This window comes from Panthera uncia, chromosome X (genome assembly GCF_023721935.1).
Source record: "Panthera uncia isolate 11264 chromosome X, Puncia_PCG_1.0, whole genome shotgun sequence".
Taxonomy (NCBI): domain Eukaryota; kingdom Metazoa; phylum Chordata; class Mammalia; order Carnivora; family Felidae; genus Panthera; species Panthera uncia.
Window position 1 is genome coordinate 10,958,573 of NC_064817.1, and position 4,954 is coordinate 10,963,526.

At 46.3% G+C, this 4,954-nt stretch overlaps 1 pseudogene; it reads right to left on the reverse strand.

The window, feature by feature from the left end:
* Nucleotides 1-357, reverse strand: part of LOC125932353 (beta-hexosaminidase subunit beta-like) — a 31,123-nt pseudogene extending 30,766 nt beyond the window's left edge.
* Nucleotides 358-4,954: the final 4,597 nt, after the last annotated feature.

The following is a 4,954-nucleotide window of genomic DNA, read 5'->3' on the forward strand; positions in this document are numbered from 1 at the left end:
AAACTGAATAAATGTTAAAAAAAATTTTTTTAATAAAAAAATAACAAAAATGATCATTATTATGCTGTTATACATTGGACTTTAGACAAATCAACAGAAAACTGATGGCAATTAGCCATTAGCAGGTGTCATAGGCAGAATTCTCCTATGTGTCCCAAGATTCTGGGTCCCTGCTATATACACTCCTTCTGCCAGTTATTCAATTAAACACTAACCTGGGTGGTCATTTGAAGGAATTTTGCAGCAGTGACTAAGGTCCCCAATCAGGAGATTATCTAGGTAGGCCTGACTTAACCAGGAGAACCCTCCAGAAGCAGAGTCCCCTCCAGCTGGCTGCGGCATAGGAGCCGGGGACATGCATGCCATTTGGCCCGGAAGAAATCCAGGGTAGATGCCGTGACATTCCTAGGGAGGGGGCCATATGGCAAGGAACTGTGGGAGACCTCTAGATGCCGACAACAGTTCTCAGCTCACAGCTAGCAGGGAAACAAGGCCCTGAGTCCTACAACCGCAAGGAACTGAATTCTGTTAACGGCCAGTGATCTTGGAGAAAGAGCCCCACGTCCCAGATGAGACTGTACCCTGGGTCAATACCTTGATTCCAGCCCTGTGAGACCCTGAGCAGAGAATCCAGCCACACTGTCCCTGGACTTCTGACCTTCAGAAACTATGAGATCACAAACTTGTATTGCTTTAGGCCACTAAGTTTGTGATAATTTATTGTGCGCCAATAGAACACTAACGTAGCACAAAAAGAAAAAAAAAATTACATACAACTAACAAATGAGCAGTTAGACGATTTTGTTCAAAGCCCAGGCACCCCCCTCCACCCTGCCACATTACAGATAGATTTCTGACAATGACAAAGGTAGTACAAAATGCCCTCAGTTCAGAAAAAAAGAAACGTCATTGGCCACGCCAAATGTTCTGTACTTACCAGCGTCCCTGGCGGGGCAAGGCTGGGCTGCCTGACCCAAAAGCGGCAAGTCTGGGGCCTCCCGGGCTGGTTCATAGGGTCAGTGAAAGGGTTGGGTGACGTCCAGCCTAACCTGGCACAGCCACCTACCGGTGTGCCCAGACCTTTGACCTACACTCAGTTCCACTTCAGAGACCTGCCAGAAATTGGCAGGGAGTTTTAGGACCCAGGGATCAGAGCTGTGGGATTTATTGAAGCAGATAGAAGGCAAAGAGCAAATGGTTAAGAGCTCTGGTCTCGCTCTCGGCATTGAACTCTGGTATCACCACCTTCTGTGTGAGTTTTTGTAAATTCCTTAACCCCTCTGTGCCCCCATCTGTCAAGTGGGGATAAGAGTTGTGAGGGTTTGAGGTAAGGCTTAGAAATCGCAGATACAGAAGACAATGGGGGAGGGGAAGAAAAAAAAAAAAAAGAAAGGTTAGAGAGGGAGGGAGCTAAAACATAAGAGACTCTTAGAAACTGAGAACAAACTGAGGGTTGATGGGGGGTGGGAGGGAGGGGAGGGGGGTGAGGGGCATTGAGGAGGGCACCTGTTGGGATGAGCACTGGGTGTTGTATGGAAACCAATTTGACAATAAATTTCATAATAAAAAAAAAAAAAGAAATCACGGATACCTAAGGCCTAGCCATTAGCAAGCCCTCTAAAATGGGAGGTGGTATTTAATTGCTTTTAGGGTTGCCTGGGTCTTATACCCGAGCCCTAATCTGAAGCTTTCATATCATTAATGCCCAACACCCGTTCTCCACAGCAGACAGCTGAGCACATCTTGGTGCCTTGTTTCTGAGTCCCAAGTGTCTGCTTAATGACTAACCACTCCAACCTGGTACACGGAGTACCAGACTGTGTCAATCAACCCCAGCACAAACCCAGAGTAAATCAATTGTCCTTCCCTGCCTTCCTCTTCCTGCTTGCTTTTTTCATTAGAACATGAATTGTGCTAGAGATGGTACCAATTGGTCAGCGTTTTCTGAGCAATTTCTAGAATGAACCTGACAATAGGAGACGGGGCTACAATAAAGATGTGTTAAGTCTGCCCTCTACGACCAGACACAGTAATTACCGTTTTTATGTTTTTATGTCTTAAATGTGTATTTATTTAGTCTTGAGAGAGAGCGAGTGAGTGGGGGGTGGGGGCAGGGAGAGAGGGAGACAGAGAATCCCAAGCAGACTCTGCACTGTCTGTGCAGAGCCTGACCCGGGGCTCGGACCCATGAACTGCGAAATCATGACCCGAGGGGAGATCGAGAGTCGGACAGTTAACCGACTGAGCCACCCGGGTACCCCAATAATAACTATTTTTAAAAGATGGTTTCATGAGGCTAAAAATTTACATCCTTCATTCATGAAGGGGGGGGGGGGAGTCTATTGAATGTCACCGAACCAGCTTTGATGATAGAATTTACGTGGTTGTCCCATATTGTGATAAAGTGTTCAAAGGTATATACCACTTATAAATATAACCACATCTAGACTCATAAAAATAGACTTTCTATTTAAATCGAATCTCCTTTCTGAGCATTGCTAAGTGAGGTAATTTGAAATCTTCCCAAATTGCAACGAGCGTGGTATTTTTCCCATTTGTGGAGATGACCATCTATTATATGGATTTGCAAATTGGTTAATTGTCTGGAAGATTTAAGAAGAAAAAGGCTGTTCTAGTAATTCTGTACAGTCCTGTACTCAGAGGATTTGGCTGAGGGAAGATTAACACAAGCAAGAATCTGTCCAATACGTTTTAAATGAGAAAGCAGGCTATTTTTTAAGCCAATGTTTTCAAAAAGAAAACTATAGCAAAGCACCTACAGTTCCTTACCCCTAACAGGTGATTCCCCCGACTAGAGTGTTAAGATCCAGAAAATCAATGTAATATCTTGGCCGGTCTCCTTCACTGTGGCTACCCTGGGGTCTCGAATAGTGCCTGACAGACACAGGCCCTAAATATTCCCCGAATAAATGAATTAACGAAATTACGTGAATTAGCAAGGGGCAGGATGCTGGCCAAAGTCTGTCTGAATTCTGAGCAGTTATAAACGTCAACACAATCAGATCAAGAAGGCAAAACAAAAGAGCAGGGAAGTGAGGTTCTGTAAAGTCACATGTGCCTTTTTGGGTCCACTGGGAGGGAAGAAGGAAACGCAGTGTCAATGGAATCTATCACTACAAAGTTTTTGTTCCTGAATGGAAATTTCCAGAGCCTATGTTGTAAAGCTTCTTACAATGGGCCATTTATTAAGGAGCAAGCCTTCTGCTTAAGTGACTATGTGCCAGCGGCGCCACCTGCTGGGTAGCTAGCTGGGCATTTTAGAACAATATTCTAGAGGGGGTTTTTTTCTTTATTTTTTTCAGAAAGCAAATTGAATTTAGAACCACAGAAATTACATCGGACATATCTTTAGAGATAATCTAGGCCCTGTGTCATCTTACAGGTAAGGATTTGCCTTAAGTAGGTACAACATTTTCTTTCTTTCTGTTGCTACAATGGAGCCCCAAATCTCTCTCTCTGGGAGAAGACACGCTACAGCCATCCTTACTGAATTGTGTCACGGGTCTCATGTAAATCAGAAACCGAAAGGCAGTTACAATCCATTCGTGAAGCATCTGAGAGTGCTGTCCAATGGAAATTTCTGCAACCATGGGGTAGAACTTTCTGCAGTGATCTATATCCGTGTGTGCTGTCCAATACAGTAGCGTACGAAACACCTGATGCGTGCCCAATGACACCGAGGATCGGGTTTTTATCTGATTTTCATTAGTTTACCTTAAAAAAATAGCCACCTATGGCGAGTGTGGTTTTTCTCAACCCTGGCGCTGTTTACATTTTGCACTGGATCATTCTCTGCTGTGGGCGTTGTCCTGTGCACCGTAGGCTACTTTCACAACGGCCCTGGCCTCTACCTACTGGATGCCAGCAGGACGGCCGCAGAGGCGGGACGACCAAAAAAGTTTCCAGACATGCCCCAGAAATGTCCCCTAGTGGGCAAGACCACGCCCTGTTGAGAACCACTGGGGCTAATGGCTACTGTATTGGACAGCATGGCTCTAGAATATGCCTAACATGTACATGCCACATTTTGATTGAGAAAAAGAAACGGCCCCTACCCTGTGGTACAGCAGTCGTGGTTTTGTCATAAGAGGGAAGCTTTAGAAAGAAAAGTCAGGGGCACCTGGGTGGCTCGGTTAAGCGTCCAACTTTGGCCCGGGTCGTGATCTCACGGTTAGTGAGTTCGAGGCCCACGTCGGGCTGTCTGCAGTCAGCACAGAACCCGCTTCAGACTCTCTGTCCCCCCACCCTGTCCCTCTCCTGCTGGTTCTCTCTCTCTAAAATCAAATAAACAAACTTGGGGGCGCCTGGGTGGCTCAGTCGGTTAAGCATCCGACTCTTACTTTCGGCTCAGGTCGTGATCTCACGGTTCCTGAGTTCGAGCCGCACACAGGGCTCTGTGCTGATGGTGCGGGGCCTGCTTGGGAATCTGTCTCTCCCTCTCTCTCTCTCTGCCCTTTCCCTGCTTGCATGCTCTCTCTCTCTCTCTCTCAAAATAAATAGATAAAACTTAAGAAATGAATACATAAATAAACGTAAAAATATTTTTTGTTCATCTGAAAACAAATTTTTTTAAAAAGTCAGGTGTAGACAAAGAAATCTCTTTCTTCTTCTCCTCCTTCCCACGCAACAGAGACAGAGCCAAGACAGCAGTGGCAACTGTGAGTCAGCGGACAAGCTGACCTCCCCGAGTCTCCGCGTCTCACCTGCAGAAGGGGAGGGGGGTACCCACCTGGCAGGGCTGCTGTGAGGGCTGAATTAGCGCATTAAGCGGTCCTAGCTCAGTGCTCGGCCGCAGTCGAGGTTCAAACGACAGCTGTTCTTTTGGCCACCCTCTTGGGGGGGAGGGCGGGGGGGAGTCCTCACGCCTTCCAACCCACAACACAGAAGTGCCCAGCGTGTTGCCATCGAAGATAAAAATCGAATGGACACCAAG